Here is a 21,437-nt window from a genome sequence, read left to right on the forward strand (position 1 = left end):
ACAACAGAAACACTAAATGTGAATGCAGGATAGGAAGTAATAAGAAACCACTTCAGATACTTTTCCTGGATTTTTATGTGGATTACAACAAAAGAAAAGAAAAGGGACATCTTAAAGAAACCTGAAGATAACTGAAGGAGAACTGACTGGGTGACTAGCCTACAACAGGAGTTAAATCAAAAAAAAAAACTGGACTTAACCAAGGTAAGCCTGATCACAGGCCAAGGACACTTGCCCAAGAAGCCTTATCTCAGAAAACTACACTTGATTTACATTATGTTATCTGCTAGCCATTAAGTGGGATTAGCAGGTTAGCATAGCTAACTAACTGTTAACCTTGGACAGTGACAGTTGGAGTAGAACAGTTAACATTATATCGCCATGGCAACCAAGCAGCCAGCTGAATACAGGGAAGTGGTGTTTCCTAATAAGTGCTGAGGCTAGGAAAAAACACAAAGAGCAGCAGCTGGTTGCACCAGCAGAACGTAAGGTCCCACTTAGCTAAGGCCACACTGCAAGCGCTCGGGTTAAAAAACGCGCCTAACTTGACGCTTGATCATTGTGTGTCACAAAAAATGGTTCAACGCGCCTGTGGCTGTGTCACACCAAATTTGTACCGGGTGCCAAATTTGTACCGGGTACGTCATCCTTACGTAATCCTTTTCAAACCTGCCTGGCAACAGACGATTGCGTCGTCCATTGCCAGGCAACGGACGATCGAGTCGAATGACATGAGAAGGTTCAAGAACATTCACGAACACGTTCATTGAGCGCGACAAGAGAGATAACACTTATTTTACAAATTACATTTATTAGCATTCCTAACTTTATATTTGTATTGTATTGTATTTATCTATTTCCCTACACAGTAATAGCTAAATGTTATGGGGATAACGTGAATAATAATAATAAAAAATATTTACCAGTTAGTAAATGCCTGCTCACCTATCTACCTACCCATCTATATCTATCCAGCTATCTATTTCCTATAATCTATTCTCTAAATTAAATTAAGGAAATTAAATTAACACAAGCTAGCTAGACTATGATACACTTTAAACACTCAGTTTACTAGCTAAATTCGATTAAACAATTAAATGCAATACAAATATAAAGTAAAAACAAGTGTTATCTAGCGATCCGTTATCTGTATTATGTTATTTCGTCTTTGGCAACATTAGCGGGAATGATTTTTGAAACCTGCCTGGCAACGGACAACCCCTTACGTAATCTGTTGTTCGTTGCCTGGCAACGGACAACTGATTACATAACCGGTACAAATTTGGCACCCGGTACAAATTTGGTGTGACAGCCGTTTCCGTTGGAACACACAAGACCGGAAACATAGCAACAAACCCCGAGAAGCCCAATCCCTATGAGAGCTCCCCGCGCTACGGCCATCCGGAGACGCACAGAGCTTTTGGCCGTGATATTATATATACAAATATTTAAGTAATAGATCACGCCAGGCTGTGGTATGTGCTCATTATACCACTGTTAAGGGGCGTTGTCCGGCCACGACGCGCAGCGGAGGGCCGGCGACCCCCTTCACAGTGGTATAATGAGCACATGCCACTGACTGAAGTGATCTATTGCTTTTATACAATGGTTACTGTTATGGCGAAACGAAAGTCATAGACACACTACATTTAAAAGAAACCAAGTAGCCGTTTTATTAAAGAAAACAAAAAGTAGTCCCTCCTGGCTGCCGCTATGCATCGACGGTCGCTATGCAACACACTTTAGCGTCCCTCCGAGAGAAGGCTCCGAGAGAAGGCTCCGATAGAGCGGTTCGCCGGCAATTTATCCTATGGAGCAGTTCACTCGCCGTGTGCCTAAGCTTTCGTTAGTCTCTCCATCGCCTTGCTCACTCCCGGAGTAACAACATTTACATCCTCTCCATCATCCAACATATGTTTTACTTTGTAACTGTTTCTACTTCCAGGCGCGGAGTGATATGCAAACTTTCACAAAATGATCGGGCGTCATAGCAGTTATGTATACGCTCATTATACAACAGTTGGGAACCAATCAGATCGCTGGATTTAGGCCCCCCGTTGTATAATATATTATATACTATTATATTATATATAGTGCTCCAGGAGTCGCAAACGGCAACATTCACTTTCTCCTCCATGCTGCAGGTCACCCTGGACTGCACTGCACTGAGTTTGACGGTTGAACGCTGATTGGCTGTTACGTCACACATGTGACTCAGTGGCCACGCTGTTGAACGCTGATTGGCTGTCATCACGCGAAATTCGCGTCAAAGTTCAAATATTTTAACTTGAGCGAATTTGTCGCGCCACAAATCCTCGTGAACGCGCTCGCCTGTGCACGGCGAAAGTGTGGAGCGACAAATCAAAACTTGTCGCCGGTTTTCTCTCGCGAAAAACACGCGTTAAAGCGGCGCGTTAGTGGCGTTAGACGCGGCATACGCACGTAATGACGCACGTAAACGCACCAATGCAAAAAGTACAAAAAATTGAACTTTTGACACGCCTAGCTTAGCCGCGATAGCCAATCAGCGTGGAGCTTGACCCGACGTCACTGGCAGAGAGTAGTGACGCTTGCACAGAAGCATATGGCGGACATCTATCTTTATTCTGGGTGGAAATAGTAACATAGTTACACCATTAAAAGCGTTTATGTAAAAAAAAAATTGCGAGAAATGTGCATTTTACTTTCATAATGTTCGCTCGGTGAATGTGAAGGATGTTTAGTTTGATAGTTATGACGAAGAGGAAACGCTCCATTCACTTGCATGGACAGCGTCTCTGGTTGCTAGGGGTGCAACGGATCAAAAAACTCACGGTTCGGATCGTTCCTCGGATCAAGAGTCACGGATCGGATCATTTTTCGGATCAGCAAAAAAAAAAAAAATAGCGTTTGTGATTGCTTTAGCCCGGTCTGATTGTGGAAGAAGGGGCTGCTTAAATGCCGCGGTGATGAGCGGTTGTTGAGCCGCTTTCGGTTTCACTCCTGTCAGTGAAACACCGGGGTGATGTCGCTGTAAATGCGTGGCCATGCTCGATGTGTTTTTCTTTATGTTGGCAATAGCTATGTCAGCTACGTGTTACGTCTGTGTGGTAACCTAGGCGACAGGTTTGTGTGGCAGCGCGAGTATGGAAACAGACGTAGCACTGGAGGCAGCAGTTATCGTTACAGTAGTCCACCGAAGTCTAGCCTACTATTATTTTCCATTGCCCACTGTTCTTCATGTTGTACGCTGAGGACAATAAATCACAACGAGCCATAGGACTGTTTGCTTATTGAAAAGGGAACTGTTGCAGACTTTTACCCCAGAGCGTGTTAAGTAGCTCTGTCCCTGGAACTAGCAGGAATGGTTACGGCTGTGTGTGGACTGAACATGCGCAAATTTTTTTCATAAATCAATCCGCGGATCATGCGTGTGCCGAACCGAAATAGATGATCCGAACGGATCACGGATCAATGATGATCCGTTGCACCCCTACTGGTTGCTAAGCAACCTCAACGTCTTGGCGCACTATATCTCTGCTGATCAACACTACGAATGCTGGAAACAAACCAGACACACCATGTGAAGTTATTTAACCTGATTATTGTTATTTATTTCTGAGATTATTTAATCTAACCCGATCTAAACTCTATCATGCACCCAAACACGCGGCGTTTGGGTTTCCTACCTCTGACTCCTAAATCCAGTGCAGCCACAGGCGCGTTAAGGTAAGACCACACTGCACGCACGTTGGCATTGAAAATCTGCATTTTTGCATAGGGAACCATTGGTGTAGGCGCGTAGACGCGCAACACGGGTTAAAGCGGCGCGTTAGTGGCGTTAGACGCGGCGTACGCACGTAATGACGCACGTAAACGCACCAACGCGCCCAACGCTCCAACGTGCAAAGTTAAAAAAATTGAACTTTTGACAGCGTTTGGGTTTCCTACCTCAAACTCCTAAATCCAGCGCAGCCACAGGCGCGTTGAACGATTTTTGTGACACACAATGATCAAGCGTCAAGTTAGGCGCGTTATGCACGTTTTTTAACCCGAATAAGGCGTGCAGTGTGGCCTTAGATTTAGGCGCGTTGAACCATTTTTGTGACACACAATGATCAAGCGTCAAGTTAGGTTCGTTATGTGCGTTTTTTAATCCGAAAAACACGTGCAGTGTGGCTTTAGCTTAAGCGTCACGCGTAGGCGCATCAAAAGTTCAATTTTTTTAACTTTGCGCGTTGGTGCATTTACGTGCGTCATTACGTGCGTATGCCGTGTCTAAGGGCCGTAAAGCTAAGGCCACACTGCACGCGTTTTTCGGGTTAAAAAACGCGCATAACGCGCCTAACTTGACGCTTGATCATTGTGTGTCACAAAAATGGTTCAACGCGCCTAACGTGCCTGTGGGTGTGCTGGATTTAGGGTTTAGAGTCCGAGGTAGGAAACCCAAACGCTGCCGTGTTTGGGTGCATGATAGAGTTTAGATCGGGTTAGATTAAATAATCTCGGATATAAGTAACAATAATCGGGTTAAATAACTTCACATGGTGTGTCTGGTGTGTTTCCAACATTCGTAGTGTTGATCAGCGGAGTCTGCCAAAGACGTTGAGGTTGCTAATCACCCAAAGACGCTGTCCATGCAAGTGAATGGAGCGTTATCTCTTCGTCATACCTATCAAACCAAACATCGTTCACATTCACTGAGCGAACATTATGAAAGTAAAATGCACATTTCTCGCTAAAAATGTTTACATAAACGCATTTAATGGCGTAACTATGTTACTATTTCCACCCAGAATAAAGAAAGATGTCGGCCGTATGCTTCTGTGCAAGCGTCACTACTCTGCCAGTGACGTCGGGTCAAGCTCCACGCTGATTGGCTATCGCAGCTAAGCGTCACGTGTTGGAGCGTTGAAAGTTCAATTTTTTGAACTCCGGGTGTTGGTGCGTTGGGCGTGTTACTGCGTTTACGTGCATAATTACGTGCGTCTGCCGCGTCTAACGCCCCTAACGCGACGCTTCAACGCGTGTAACGCGTCTACGCGCCTATACCAATGGTTCCCTAGGCAAAAATGCCGATTTTCGACGCCCCAAACGCGAGTAACGCGGTTGGTGTGGCCGTACCTTAAGGAAGCGCCGATCCATGCAATACTATGCGTTGGCGGTGGGGGCGATACTGCAAATATTGTACATTATTTCAACTATAGGTTATATTTACAGAAGAAAATTTGTGAGGATGAGGGAACGTGATAGGAATGACATTAACGTCTCTTTTACTAATTACCTGTGCCAATTTATGCGAACCCTTCCACGGGGCAAAGTGCTATTTTGATGCGTGAGTCACAGCTGATGCGCGTCATCAAACAGCTAATGCGGGATTATGAGCCATTTTAATGATCTTCTTGTCACCCGATATTCGTTCTATTACTGGCCTTATCTGTATTTGTGTTAGCCTATTTGAAATAATTAGGTAATGTTTTGTGTTCACGTTCTGTGTGAAACATAAGTTCAGTAGCCTCTTTGAGTGAATGAAATTTGAAAGCGTGAGTGAATGAAAAATGTGTGCGTGCATGGTGGGTTTCTGTATTTGATAAATAAACCCCTTTTCTCTAATAATGTTTCCTACCATATAATTTCTGTGGACATTATGTGCTATAGCTTTGGCTATAGGCCTACACTTAAATACACTTAAATAATTAATTCATCTGTCAAGGCAGTAGCTCGTTGTGTAAAAAATGTATATGATATGAATTAATGAGTTTGACGTAAACCAAATTAGTTCACTTGTGTAATGTGATAACTAATAAATCAAAAGTCATGCTTACAAGTGACCAATGTAAATACATTTATTGGTCAGTGCGCATACCCAATTGTAGCACTTTGTACTGGTGGGGAAACACGCCAGCATCTGACAAAAAATAATCTGCCAGCTGCTCCCTGACAAGGGCCGGTTTTGATCAGAGTCAGGAAGATATCGGATGACTCGCGAAAGGAGATCATCAAACTTTGGCACCGACATCCGAAAATACTGGAAATGCCTCTTCTCGTCCAGGCTTCGCATTGGCAGCACCAGAGAAACAAATTCCCCATCCTGATCTCGTGTGGTATTTAAAGGGCGCACATACCACCGCCTATCTCTGCACTTCATGCGTTGCCGCCGCCGATGTAAAAGGAGCAATAAGATGCACTCTTCTTCCGTAGCCATTCTGATCGGAATGTCACCCGGAATATCACCCGCAATGGCGATGGCGCTTGGGTAGCGGCCGTGGAGATCTCGTGCAGGAGAATGTTTGTCTGTTTTAGTGTCTGTTTTAGTTTTATATGTTGGGTGCCACTACTATGATATCATACACACGATATGATCTGTTAAACATCAGAGCAACTTTATCCTCTGGTTGCCACCCTGATCTTCAGGGTTTCCACTCGGACATCCTTAGAGGCTCTACGGATCGTAGCCCAAATAAAAACAAGAGAGCTCGCCCATGGAGGCAACTCCCCCGCAGCAGAGCGAGGGGCAATCGAGCCGGCTGCAGACTCCGGTTGGAGAAGAAAGGATTCCGTGCACCTTTACCTGGATTGATTCTGGCAAACGTGAGATCACTCAGCAACAAGCTGGATGAGCTCCAACTACGGCTGATGACGGACAAGGGCTATTCGCACACCGCTGCCTTTGGCTTTACGGAAACCTGGCTTCACTCCAACATCCCTGACACAGCGATGGCCCTGCCCGGCTATCAGCTCTTTAGAGCGGACCGCGATGCGACATCCACCGGGAAAACTAAAGGCGGAGGTGTCTGCTTCTATGTGAGTGACGAGTGGTGCAACGATTCGGCTCCCCCGACCTGGAATTACTGGTGATACACTGCAAACCCTTCTACTCACCTAGAGAAATTACATCAATTATCCTTGCGTGTGTCTATGTCCAGCCGCAGGCGCACGCTGACACCGCACAGCAACTTTTAGCAGATCAGATCACGGAGGTGGAGAACAAGTTTCCTAACTCCACTTTATTTGTAATGGGTGACTTTAACCACACTGATCTTAGAGCTGAACTTCCAAAATACCATCAGCTGGTGCACTGTGCAACCAGGGGAGAACGGACTCTTGATCATTGCTATTCCACCATCAAAGACGCATATCGCGCGTGCGTGTGCGCACCTCTAGGCAATAGCGATCATGCTGTGGTCAAACTCATCCCTACATACTACTCTACTCAAGAAACATAAACCCATCAAGAGGTCTGTACAACGACGTACACCCGAGGCAATTGAATCACTGCAGGCCTGTTTTGACATTACTGACTGGGCAGCTATCAAGCTGGCATGCAATAACATTGATGAGTATGCAGACACATGTTCATCCTATGTCTACTTTTGTGAGGATCTCTGCATCCCCAGACATTCCATTGTCACTTTTGGAAACAACAAACCATGGTTCAATAAGGAGGTGAGGCTATTGAGGAGAGAGAAGGAGGCGGCCCACAGGAGCAGAGACAAGGAGGCGTACACCACAGCCAAATATGCCCTCAGCAAAGCCATCCAGCATGCTAAGGGGTGTATAAGGCTAGGATTGAACAACAGGTTGGGGATAAGAACACCAGGGCGGTCTGGAAGGGCCTACAATCTGCCACGGGCTACAAGAAGAAGCCCCCCCCACCTCTAACGACCCAAATCTACCAGACCAGTTCAACGTGTTCTGCACAAGGTTTGAAGCACCAAGTGGGCCCCCCCCCCCTCCACCACCCCCGCCTCCCTTCCCCCGGCCACCTCCTCACCTGCTCCACTAGTCATCACTGAGCATGGGGTTCGGAGGGACTTCAAAGGCCAGAACACCAGGAAAGCGTGTGGGCCAGACATGGTGTCACCGGCTACCCTCAAGCACTGTGCCAGCGAGCTGGCTCCAGTGTTTACGGACATTTTCAATCAGTCTCTTCAATTATGCCATGTACCTGCCTGTTTCAAATCTGCTGTCATCATCCCTGTACCAAAAAAGCCCAAGATCACCTGCTTGAATGACTACAGACCGGTCGCCCTCACCTCTGTAGTCATGAAAGTATTTGAACGCCTGGTCCTCTCCTATCTAAAAGCATCCACTGACCACCTCATGGACCCCCTCCAATTTGCATACAGACCCAACCGCTCAGTAGATGATGCAATCAACATAGCCCTTCACTACATTCTACAACACCTGGACTATCGGAACACCTTTGCAAGAGTCCTGTTTGTGGATTATAGCTCTGCCTTTAACACCATCATTCCCCACCTCCTCCATAGCAAACTGACCCATCTCAACATCCACCCCCTCACCTGCTTATGGATTACAGATTTTCTCACTGACAGGAGACAGTATGTCAGGCTGGGCCCGCATCTATCACAGCCCCGCACAGTTAACACCGGTGCCCCCCAGGGCTGTGTGCTGTCCCCCCTGCTCTTCTCCCTTTACACGAATGACTGCACCTCCCGTGACCCGTCTGTCAAGACCATCAAGTATGCAGACGACACCACCCTGATAGGTCTCATCAGCAACAACAACGAGTCTGCCTACCGGAGGGAGGTCGCCCATCTAGAGTCCTGGTGTGCAGTCAGCAACCTAGAGCTTAACGTTAACAAGACAGTGGAGATGATTGTGGACTTCCGAAAAAAGGTTCAGACATATCCCCCACTTGTCATCAACAACTCATCTGTCACTGTAGTCGAACATTTCAAATTCCTAGGCACAACCATCACCAACACACTGAAATGGGACAATAACATCACTCAACTTGTGAAGAAAGGCCAGCAGCGCCTGTTCTTCCTTCGGCAGCTGAGAGGACTTCAGGTCAGCCCCCCCGTCATGGTGCAGTTCTACAGGGCCATCATTGAGAGTGTGCTTACATCCTCACACTCGGTCTGGTATGACTCTGCCTCTGCCCGCTCTAAGGCCAGGCTCCAAAGAGTCGTACGGGCTGCAGAGCGCATCATCGGCTGCCCCCTTCCTTCCATCAAGGACCTCCACAGCTCCAGATCCCGCAGGAAAGCTGTGAAGATCACAGCAGACCCCTCACATCCTGCCAACTGCCTCTTTAACCGTCTAACCTCTGGACGGCGATATAGGGCCATCATGACAAAAACCTCACGTCACCTCAATAGCTTTTTTCCACAAGCAATAGCCCTCATAAACAGCCCTTGCACATGAGCTTTATGGCTCCTCTCAGCACTTTACTTTATTTATTTAACTTATTTAACAATTCTATTATTGCACTACCTCCATGGTCATACTGGTACTTTCTTGTATTGTTGTTCTGTCTTGTCCCTTTGTTCTGTTCTATGTTCTATTTGTTATGCTCCAGCCTGCATGGAGAATGCCATTCAAAATTCCTAGTACCTGTGTACATGGCGAAATAAAGAAAATTTAATTGAATTGAATTGAATGTCACCCGCGAAAACACCGGTGACTCTGCCGTCACCCGTGGCGTGAGTGGTGTATTGCATGTCATGCATTGCCCGCGACGTTTGCGTATGCTGTGTAGACTATGAAAGGAAGCGCGTCGCTTATGCGCGTTGCTCGTGTTGACTATGTAACGGCCCTTATACTACGTTGAACGTAAATCACCCAAACATTCGACTTTACACTCTACTAAAAAAATAGCAGTTGCACCAAGCAGATAGTTTCAACGTAACACTAAGTTATAACTTATATTTTACACCTCCCCTCTGGTGTAAGTTCCATTCTAACGATAAAGACCGTTAAATACGTTTAAAGATTTCAACACAATAGATGTTTATTCATTTTGAGCAATGGGAAGAGGAGTTTCAACACGGTTTGCGCCGGGAACGGATTGTCCGTGACCGTATCGATCCATTTCTTCAGTATGATGATGTTGATTTATATGCGCGATTTCGGTTTTGCCGGGCGGAATTACTGAGAATAACCGGCCTTCTTGACAACGACCTGCAGCACAACACAAACCGAAATTCGGCTCCAAGTACAGCGATGCAAGTGTGTTTGGCTGAGATATTTTGCCACTGGGTCTTATAAACAACTCAAGCCCATCTACAAAACAACATATTTAGAGCTATTCCATACAATGCATAGCCAGGTAGAGGCTAGTCTCGCAAAGCCAGACCAAACTACAGCAAGTAGAATGGTCTGGAACCACGTTATTTAGAGTTGTCTATCCGGGGGGAAACTGGGCTGGCCTGTTTTTATTTTTTTAAACCAATCACAATCGTCGAGGGCGGGGCTAACCCCAGGAAGCAGCAGCGGTGTCCATCCAAAATAGTGCAAGAACATCTTTCTTCCTCAGCAAATGCTGTAAGCAAATCTTTTGAAGTTCTTTGCAATTTTCGACGGAAAGAGCCAAACATGCTAGCTTTACAGCGCCGTCAAAGTCCTTTTCAAAACGCTCCATACTGACTAGTTTCCGAGTTTGTGGGGGAGCACAATACGGGAAAGCCTGCAACAGGAAGGGGAGGAGTAGCGGTGGAATCCGACGCTAGACGCTGTCCATTTCCGCTCAGCCAGACTAGGTAGAGGCTAACTCAGACAAAAACTCACGACACACACAACGAATAGCATACAAAGCATATTTATTTATTTATTATAAAATCCGCCATCAAATAGCTTAACCTCACGCCTATACCGTCCAAGTACATTTTAGACAATAAATGACTGAAACTGTTTTGTTTGCCCTCTCATTTGGGTGCTATTGCTAACGCGTCTTCACTCGGATAAGGTGGAAACTTGCCAGTACTTCCTGTTTACATTGTTGGCTGTCAAAGATTGGCTTGAAATTATCTAAACGTCATTAAAATCGACACTGGTACAATTTACGCACTACTAGTAACGTTACAACTTAAGTTATGGTGGTACAACAACAATTTAGAACACCTTTAGTTTGAAACTAGCTACGTCGAGCGTAGGGTTAAGGCAGACTTTACACCCAAACTTATGATCGGCTTCACGTTCTGCTGGTGCAACCAAAAGCAGGTCCTTAAACAAAACCCAGAGGTCCTTTATACAGACTTTGCAGTTCAAAAAGGCAAAAGGGTCAAATGTACCCTCATTTTTCACACCAATCATGGTCCTGAGTGGACATCTGTCCTCTGCAAACACTACGACAACATACGCAAAGGGGGAATTGGACGTGGTGGCAGGCTAACAATATGTGAAGATGAGACCCTTAACATACAGTAGATGACCCTGAGTTGACCATCTCCTACTACAAAATGGGTACAGTCCTAGTCCAGGGTAATGAAAAACAGCCTGAGCTCCTTCGAGAGAGAATTCCCCATGCTGAAAGCAGAGGTAGAGAGTGGAAAAACACACTGCTGAGAAGCAGGTAGTGAAGGAAACACCAGTCTTAGCACCGGCTCCACCAGCATCCCCCAGCTCTGACAAGCAGTTCAGAGAATCTCTGGCTCATCTTGAGTTAGACTTGGCTGAATTCAAAGAGCTCATGCTGGCCAGGTTCGACAACACCCCTTGTGACTCTTTTAGGGAACCCAAAGAGGAGCTCTAGCAACAAAGATTTGACAATGAGACATCCATCTCTGAGCTCAGATATGCCTTCCAGACCATCAAGGAGGAAAATCTAACCCTCAGAGCCCAGATAACCAAGGTGAAAGAAGACGCCAGCAACAAGGAGAGAGCCCTCTCACAGGAAGTAATGCAGATGAAGGAGCAGATGGAGGTAAATAAAGCAGCAATTGACAATCATAGGCAGAAACAAAGTCACAAACACACTTACATACACAGAGGCGCAGCCCCTCCCACTAAGCACTCAAAACACACAACCAAGACCACAAACAACAACTTGCCTTACACCTCAAACAAACACTCATCCCACACTGATAACAAAAACAGCACACAGCCTTCTATGCAGACAACAAAATTGAAACACAACCTCACGAGGAAACCTCTCCTCACTCCCCCACACCCACATCCACTGATTCACAGCTTGCCTCACAGAACCCTACAACACCTGACACACAAGTGGTACTCATCATGGATTCCAATGGGAAGTCCCTGAACCCCGAAAAACTGTTCCCTGGACGAGTAACCTCCAAACGCTGTAACAACACTTACCAAGCCCTCCGTCTCCTTAATCAGGACTCCTTTGGCAAACCCAACACCATCATCATCCACACTGGGTCAAATGACTTGCATTCTCAGCGCCACAGGACTGCAGAAGCCATAAAAAAGGTTGCAGAGAGAGCAAGCATGGAGTTTCCAGAATCCCGCATTGTGGTCTCTACTTTGCTTCAACGCACAGATTTCCCACCCCACGTTATCCATGACATAAATGCAGAGCTAACAAGAAGCTGCACTGCCCTGCCTAACGTCTATATAGCCCATCATCCCTCCATCGGCCCACAGGATCTGTACGACAGACTCCATATTCACAAGGACGGAGTCAGAAAATTTGCCAGAGGCCTAAAAGATGTGGCCCTAGGACAGAATCCAACCAGCTCACAGCCCCGTCCTCCATACCCCTACCCTCCCCCACCCTTCATGCAGAGCAATATGCCATTCACCTGCTGGCCTCCGTCCCCCAAGCATCTACCATCCATCATCTCATCACAAGGAAAAACTCCACAGCCAAGGAAGAAGACACCATCCCCTACAAAAGCCTCACATCCGCCAGAGAGACAGAGCTACGCTGAAGCAGTGGGCCAACCAACCGCTGCACCCTAACGACCCTCTGAGCTGGGAGAAATCAAGCTTTTGCTCCACAAACTATGTGCAGGTCTTCTCAGAGAGTGAGTTGAACTTAATATTCACATTATTCCGGAGATACGTACAAACACACACACACGGGGAATTATAAAGATTTTTTTTTATTGTAACTCTTCTTATGAGTTCTTTTTGCATTAGCTGTTGGAACATACAGGGTCTGTATTCCTCAACCTTTGGCTTGAAAAGCACAAACCCTGAGTTCTTTAAATGTATTCAAAACAGTGAGAGACCTGGGGTCTCATTTATAACCGTTGCGTACGCACAAAATGGGGCTGAAAGTGGCGTCCGTGACTTTCCACGCCACGGTTGTGATCTATAAAAAACTAACTTGACGGGAGAATGTGCGCAGCCCTAAGCAAACTCTGACCCATGCGCACGCATGGTTTGGAGGAAAAGGAGAATTGGCGAAAGTTGTACTGAAGTCAGACTGAAGAAATGTAGAGTGAGAGGAACGATTATGTTTTATCATCGCCCTTCATAAATTTAATTTCAACCCGTATCATGCGTATAATCTATGTAATCAGAATAATTATTCTGATTATTCTGAAACGAACTAACCTTACTAACCAACAGTTATGTACTGATGAAAAGAGCATCAACATGTCTGTTCAAGAAGTGATCAACATTTTCTACAAGGCGGCTAAGAAGGCTGGCTTAAGAAAAAAGAAAGGATTAACCATTAAAAAAACAAAAAATGAGAAATGGTTTGACACAGAATGTAAAAAAATGAGGAAAGAACTGAGACATCAGTCAAACCAATAGCACCGCCACCCTCGAAACACAGATCTAAGAATGCAATATTTTACCTCCCTGAAAAGATACAAAGAAACTATCAAAAGAAAAAACAACACTATAACAGCAAAGTTCTTCATGAAATCGAAGAATCCATAAATAAAAATGAGTTCTGGAGTCCTCATCCTCATCGTCATCCGCTTATCCGGGGACGGGTCCCGGGGGGAGCAGCTCAAGCAGGGGGCCCCAGACTTCCCTTTCCCGGGCCACATTGACCAGCTCTGACGGGGGGATCCCGAGGCGTTCCCAGGCCAGTGTTGATATATAATCTCTCCCCCTAGTCCTGGGTCTTCCCCGAGGTCTCCTCCCCACTGGACGTGCCTGAAACACCTCCCAAGGGAGGCGCCCAGTGGACATCCTTGCCAGATGCCCGAACCACCTCAGCTGACTCCTTTCTAAGTAAAGGAGCAATTTGAGCATAAAATAACCAAAAGAAATACCAATACAAAACGGAAATAATTGGACAGAGCATTTCAAAAAGCTTTACAGTGAAATAAAAATAACAGAAAGTAATCGGAACCAGATCAAAGAAAAATTGCAAAATTTAGAACTGATATTTAAAGACAATCAAAATCCACTCGACTTCCCCATCTCAAGAACTGAAGAACTGACAGAAAAACTTAAATCATTAAAGTCCCATAAAGCCTGTGGGCCTGACAGCATCAGAAGTGAGATGCTTAAACATAGCACACTTGCAATGCAGAATGCAATGCTCAAATTGTTCAACCTTGTTCTATATTCTGGCTGTTTTCCTGACATCTGGAATCAAGTAATTATTACCCCAATTCATTAAAGTGGAAAAAAATTGGACCCTAATAATTACAGAGGTGTGAACAGTAATCTGGGGAAGGTTTTTAATAGCATTTTAAATGGGAGACTTCAAACCTTCCTTAAAGGTCCCATGACATGAAAATCTCACTTTGGGAGGTTTTCTAACATAAATATGAGTTCCCCTAGCCTGCCTATGGTCCCCCAGTGGCTAAAACTTGCGTTTGGTGTAAAACTAGCACTAGCTGTTCTGCTCGCCTTTGAAAAAACGGAGGCTCAAGCGCGCTGATTTGGAATGTCTGTGCTCATGACGTCATCAGGAATCTCAGCTCCTCCCCTTACTCTGCCTGGCCCGCCCAGAGACGTTGGCCCGCCAATGAGACTCGACCGTGCGAGCGCCACATGTGTGTGTGTGAATACACACACTGTAACGCAAGTGTTTCTTGTCGGTTCTTTGACGTGTCTTGTATTTCCACAACGAGACTGTCGTGGGGGTTATCTGAGCCATGGTTGAGAAGGAATTGGGGGAAAGGAACTTTGGTTTGACTCGCTGAAGTACATGAACTGCGACATGCCGCCGGTTGCCGCGAGGCACCATCGCCCGGCAGCGGGCAGCAGGCAGCGCGTGGTTCAGTCGACTTCAGGTTGATGTGAAAGTGGAAGAACCAGAGACGTCGCAGAACCCGACAAAGTCGTTCGTGATTCATAATATCATCTGGAGGCGCACACAATATGTTATATGATATAGATATCTATGTATTATATGATATTATTTAGATATAGAGCTCCAGGTCTGTAACGCAAGTGTTGTACACTTCCTTGTTATTTGGATAACCGTTCTGCTGTTGGTGTGATGGCGCATAACACGTCGGACTCTCGTCTCTGGTATTTCTACAACGAGACTCGTATTGGGGGTTATCTCAGCCAAGGTTGAGAATGAATTGGGGGGAAGGAACTTTGGCTTTGACTCCCTCAAGAACATGAACCACGACAAGGAGGAGAAAGGGATCTTTGCCGGGCAGCGCTTATGCACCTCCGCCTCCGGCGGTGGTCCCTCAGCGGGGCTCAAGCGGGAGACATTCGCCGCCAACAATCCCTTTCTCCTCCATGTCGTGGTTCATGTTCTTGAGGGAGTCAAAGCCAAAGTTCCTTCCCCCCAATTCATTCTCAACCTTGGCTGAGATAACCCCCAATACGAGTCTCGTTGTAGAAATACCAGATACGAGAGTCCGACGCGTTATGCGCCATCACACCAACAGCAGAACGGTTATCCAAATAACAAGGAAGTGTACAACACTTGCGTTACAGTCCTGGAGCTCTATATCTAAATAATATCATATAATACATAGATATCTATATCATATAACATATTGTGTGCGTCTCCAGACGATATTATGAATCACAAACGACTTTGTCGGGTTCTGCGACGTCTCTGGTTCTTCCACTTTCACATCAACCTGAAGTCGACTGAACCGCGCGCTGCCTGCTGCCGGCTGCCCGCTGCCGGGCGATGGTGCCTCGCGGCAACCGGCGGCATGTCGCAGTTCATGTACTTCAGCGAGTCAAACCAAAGTTCCTTTCCCCCAATTCCTTCTCAACCATGGCTCAGATAACCCCCACGACAGTCTCGTTGTGGAAATACAAGACACGTCAAAGAACCGACAAGAAACACTTGCGTTACAGTGTGTGTATTCACATTGATGTGGACGTTGAAGAACCAGGAACGTCGAGAACCCAACGCGGTCGTTTGAGATTCATAATATCGGCTCACACAGCTTTTGGCCGTGATAATATATATTATATGATATATGATAGAACACGGCTGTGTGCGCCTCGCCATTGCGATACATCCGCTGTAAACAGCGCATGGTACCGTGGCTGCAAGCTGCTCAGGGCCACACCCCCACCCTCCTCCTTGACACGCCCACCGAAACAGCGCATTTGGGGGAAGCTCAATGTGCGACTGGCTCGGAGTGGCTGTAACTCTGCACCACGGCTGAATTTAGGGAACGTCTTTGAATACTGTGTTAGTTGCCCACTAATACCTATATTAAAGAATACATAAAATAGCATGTCATGGGACCTTTAACAAACCCAATACCCTGTGTAGAAACCAAGTCGGCTTTCTTCCAGGCCATCGTACTACAGATCACATTTACACCCTACACACTGTAATCAACAAACATGTAAAAAATATGAAAAATGGAAAAATATTTGCCTGCTTTGTCAACTTTAAAAAAAAGCATTTGACTCTATTTGGCACACAGGATTATACTACAAACTTGTAGAGAGTGGTGTAGGGGGTAAAGTGTTTGATGTGATCAAGTCAATGTACTCAAATAATAAATGCAGTGTAAAAATTGGCAGAAAACAAACAGTTCTTCGCACAGAAACGTGGGGGTGAGGCAGGGCTGCAGCTTGAGCCCAACGCTTTCAACATCTACATAAATAAATTAGCGGTGCAGTAGGAAAAGTCTGCAGCTCCTGGACTCAACCTTCAAAGCACAGAATGATCTGGATCTCCTGTCACCCTCTGATCAGGGCCTACAGCAGCGCCTGGACCTGGTAGCAAAATTCTGCCAGAACTGGGCCCTGACAGTTAAACCAAAATTATGATTTTCCAAAAGAAGCCCAGATGTCAGGAAAACAAATGCGTGTTTACTCTCGGAAGCACCGTCCTAGGAGACACAATGAAGTATACTTACCTTGGTCTGGATATTACTGCTTCTGGAAGTTTCAGCATGGCAGTGAATGCACTCAAATAAAAAGTGCGTAGAGCCCTTTATGCAATAAAATCTACATTTTACAACATAAACATACCTATCTCAATCAGGTACAAATTATTCAACGGTATAATACAGCCTATCGTGCTGTATGGAAGTGAGGTCTGGGGTCCACTAAGTGCACATGCCTACACTACATGGGCATCCGATAAGCATCCAATAGATGCCCTACATGCTGAATTCTGCCGATCCATATTGAAAGTCTAAACAAAAAAACACCAAACAACACATGTAGTGCAGAATTAGGTTGTTACCCATTGGCTATACCTATCCAAAAACGAGCACTAAAATTTTGGATGCTCTTAAAATCTAGTCCCAAGAATACACTAAAAACCCAGGAACTGAACCCTGACAAGAGTCCCCTGTGCCAGCTGGTGCTGAGGATAATTAACACACATCAAGATCAGTCCAGCACTGCTTCCCAGACACCAATTAGAGTCAACAAAATAATTATCAAGCAAAAGAAGACTATTTGGAACATTGGACAAACCAAACTTAAAACCAAAGTAGAATGAATTCCTATCTGAACCTAAAGAGAAATTACAAATTTGTTCTACAACTCCTCTCTGTCAGAGATGTGAAGCAGAGACAAAGCCTGACCAAGTGCAGGCTCAGTGACCACAATCTTGCAGTGGAAACAGGCAGACACAGAAAGACCTGGCTGCTGAGGGAACACAGAATGTGTGGTCACTTTCAAGCAGGGAAGGTTGAGACAGAGGAGCACTTCTTTTTACATTGTAAAAAATATGACATTTTAAGACAGATATACTTCACCAAATTACAAACCTATATTCCGGATTTTTCAGACATGGAACATAAGGACAAAATTGCAATTCTTCTTGGTGAAGGTCCTTCTGCTGCCCTGGCAGCACAATATGTCCTGAAATGTCATAACCTGAGAAATTCAGTCTGACTTGTTATTGTTGTTATTATTATTGTTATAATTATTATTATTATGTGTTATTTGTACAATTATTCTTGTGTAACTTGAATATGCTTTGGCAATGCTGTATTCAAATACTGTCATGCTAATAAAGCACTTTGAATTTGAGAGAGAGAGCATCCAGAAAGTCCATTAGAGAGAGGGAAAATAACAGACAATGAGAGCGTTATCATGTCAGACAGTTGAGGTGAGAGGTCACGAGGTTAATGCATAGTCTACACATAGGCTTAGCAATGTACGATGTACCCAGCGCCTTTCATTAACTCCCAACCAGCTGGCACTCGTACGCAGTGGGATTCACGTGCACATAAGGGCCCATGAAAACCCACCCGCCCACCACATGAAGAGACACGGTCACTGAGACGAAGAATGAACCCCCCTCAGAGGAGATTCCACATCAAGACGGCGCTTGTCTTCAGGTGGAGGAATGTCCCAGTCATCCCAGTCTGCTACCACGTGATAACTAATCAATGATGATTCAATGCAAACACGCACGTGCCCACACACGGGAACACACTCAGGCACACACACACTTTCCCATACCGACAAACGTGCCTTTGGTTTGTATGTCATTAATGTCGATATATTTTGAACTATTTGAAATAGTTATTTGTTTAAAAAGGGTACAATATGTAACAAATATCAAATCAACTGAATTATAAAAAGGAACAATGCTACAGCCAGTATGTACTCAGTAGAATTTTCCTTTTTAGGTCAGTTAATTGGATTTAGTTATGATTCTTTGCAGGGCCGGTTCTAGGCAGTAAGATTAGTGTGGGCAGATGGAACTAATAGGTGGGCAGCGAAACCTGTGACGCTTCGCGCGTGAGCAAATCTTTTTTTGCCCTTGCAAGATCTCTGTGCCTGCTTTTGGGCACATTTACTGTAATGAAAGCTTCTAGACACACCACTGCATTATGGGAGGGGGGGGGGCTTTCCACATCAACCTTTCAACCATCTGCCACCTTCTATGAAAAGCTACATATATTTAATTTTCAAATTCTTAGAAAAGAATATCGATAAAATATACAGAATAAATTGCATAACAACTCAAAATCCAATTCTGCCGGCAGAAATACTGATAAGGAATTTTCCAGACAAAAGTAGTAAAATAGTAAGGCGAAGAAGTTCTAATTTATGTAAAAAATAAATAAAAATAACCTGTGGGTGGGTAACTTGGGTGGGTAACTGTGGGTGGGTAACTTGGAGGCAGGCTGTCCTGCCCACCCAATTAGAATAGAATAGAGACTTTATTGTCATTGCACATGTCAAAAGTACAGAGCAACGAAATTACCAGTTACATCCTGTCCAAGAAACATAAAAGACAGTGTGGGGAGACAGGACGGAGAGACTGTTGGGGCGCATGCGCTCCCTCATTATTAGATAAGAAAAGGAAAACAAGAGGGTAAACAAGGGGGGGAAAAAAGGTAATTCCCAAACTAGGCTCCTCTAAGAGGGGCACAGTGTAGGGATTAGCAAAAAACACCTCTGCACATAAGCAACATATCAAAAACATCACAAACACATGTGGGAGGGGGGAAGGTTGTCGGGGAGGGGAGGTGTCACAGCTCAGACACCGGGGGGAGGACGCAGCCAGCGGGGGCGTCGCATCACTCGCGGCATACTGTACTGTAACGAGGGACGGAGAGAGGGGGAGGGAGTCCAGAAGGCGTTGAGTCCAGGGGGTGTGTGTGTTATGTGTCTTGTGTGTGTATGTGTGTGTGTGAGCCCAAGGACTCCATCTCCACCCAGACTCAACCGTGTCTCTCTCGTCTGATGCTGGTGACGAGGACACGACTGTTGCCGTGGAGACGACCACAATGAGTTCTGATCCAGAGACAAAGTTCACGGGAGGAGGAGGATAGGGGTGGTGGGGGGGGGGGAGAGCATGCATGGTAATGGTATATTCTAAAGTATTAATTTATTTGCTGAATTCCATTTGACATTTTCTTGGACAGCGAACGAACAGGTCCGTCCGATAGTGGGTCTGGACTTCCACCTAAAAACAAACAAAAAAAAACCCCAAACAAACATTTTCTTCAATTTTGTTTTCGGTGGGCAGGGCGCATATTTTGCCCCCGAGCCCACCCTTGCCCCTGGCTACCGCTGGCCCTGATTCTGTGTGTTATGATTCACTCTTCTCCAAGTACTGCAGGTTGGCAGACAAACGCAGTATTCCTTCATCTACAAACATATTCATTGGCTGATCATCTTACATCGTAGTATTCGTCATTGGAAAATTGAATAACTGCACTGGTCTTAAAATACAATGGCGCACTCCGCTAGTTTTGCACTTGTGTGTTCGCTGTTCTCAACCTGGCAATCCGTTTGAACTCCAAGTAGAAAGTTCAAGTGTATATGTTAGCATTATTTTAACTGCAAATCCCCCCTCCTGCTCTAATTGGCCTCTTGCTGTTGGGGAGGACGCTGACATATTGTGGTGCTTGGCTTGGCTGACGGTTTGCAATGTTTAATACAATAGGTGCCTAGACTGTGTTCACAGCTGCATCCCTGGACACACACACACACACACACACACACACACACACACACACACACACACACACACACACACACACACACACACACACACACACACACACACACACACACACACACACACACACACACACACACACTCCATTTTTTGTAACAATAATTGTCTCTCCTCTCTCCAACGCAGTTAGTGAGACCTTATCTTTAACACAAGTGGATTCACACCACCCAATCAGGAACCAGGTTTGGAATAGCATGCGTGTTTAAATTATTCAGTGGTGCCAGTGGCTATGTTAGCTGAATTATCTTCAGGGGTGTATGTTGTTGTGTCTTTGGAAAAAGAGTGTTGAGCTGCCATTGTTCTCAACGTACACAACAGTAAATTGGGTTGAAAATAGACCTCTCTGGCGTCTGCACTTCCTAAGTGGACATCCGTGTGATGTAGATCTATTGATCTATGACTATACCGTCTCCCTGCTACTCCACTGATCCAGCCATGATGCCCGTCCATCCTTTAAACCAAGTGTGCCCCCACTTTTTCAGCTTGCGAACTAAATTCAAAATGAGCAGGTCAAAATGATCTACCTGCATTAAAATAAAATAAATGCTAAACATATATTTATTTATATACTGAGTACATATTCTGATGACTTGCTCTGAATGGAGTCAGCCAGGGTTGCAGAGTCCGGACAGCAGCTGCTGGTAGGTAGTCTCAAGCAGGCTTCCAAATGACCAGCAATGATGGTGGAATGGTATTTGTACTTAATAATCTTCATGTGGGAAAAGGCTGCCTGGCACACATTAGCTTTTCATTTTTATTTTTTGTCTTAAACAGTGTATTCTTGCTCCAATTCGTTTGTTATTTATCACTATCATTATTTAATACTTCCTAATTCCCTTTTACCGAGTGCCTTACTTTGCTTTGGGGTAAATCTGTCATAAACACGTCAGCTCTCTGT

At 45.3% G+C, this 21,437-nt stretch overlaps 1 protein-coding gene across 2 annotated transcripts in view; it reads right to left on the reverse strand.

Moving 5' to 3' along the window:
- Positions 1 to 21,437, reverse strand: part of LOC130380364 (FERM, ARHGEF and pleckstrin domain-containing protein 1-like) — a 127,548-nt gene that overhangs the window by 44,268 nt on the left and 61,843 nt on the right. The window lies entirely within an intron of this gene.

The sequence above is a fragment of the Gadus chalcogrammus genome, chromosome 4 (genome assembly GCF_026213295.1).
Source record: "Gadus chalcogrammus isolate NIFS_2021 chromosome 4, NIFS_Gcha_1.0, whole genome shotgun sequence".
Taxonomy (NCBI): domain Eukaryota; kingdom Metazoa; phylum Chordata; class Actinopteri; order Gadiformes; family Gadidae; genus Gadus; species Gadus chalcogrammus.